This window comes from Bison bison, unplaced genomic scaffold, assembly GCF_000754665.1.
Source record: "Bison bison bison isolate TAMUID 2011002044 unplaced genomic scaffold, Bison_UMD1.0 scf7180017864072, whole genome shotgun sequence".
Classification (NCBI taxonomy): domain Eukaryota; kingdom Metazoa; phylum Chordata; class Mammalia; order Artiodactyla; family Bovidae; genus Bison; species Bison bison.
This window is the reverse complement of record NW_011494644.1, coordinates 90654-91067: the sequence shown is the minus strand read 5'-3', so window position 1 is coordinate 91067 and position 414 is coordinate 90654.

Genomic DNA, 414 nt, shown 5'->3' with positions numbered 1-414 from the left:
TTATAGTTTTCTATATATAGGTCTTTAGTTTCTTTAGGTAGATATATTCCTAAGTATTTTATTCTTTCCGTTGCAATGGTGAATGGAATTGTTTCCTTAATTTCTCTTTCTGTTTCCTCATTATTAGAGTATAGGAATGCAAGGGATTTCTGTGTGTTGATTTTATATCCTGCAACTTTACTATAGTCATTGATTATTTCTAGTAATTTTCTGGTGGATTCTTTAGGGTTTTCTATGTAGAGGATCATGTCATCTGCAAATAGTGAGAGTTTTACTTCTTCTTTTCCAATTTGGATTCCTTTTATTTCTTTTTCTGCTCTGATTGCTGTGGCCAAAACTTCCAAAACTCTGTTGAATAGTAATGGTGAAAGTGGGCACCCTTGTCTTGTTCCTGACTTTAGAGGAAATGCTTTC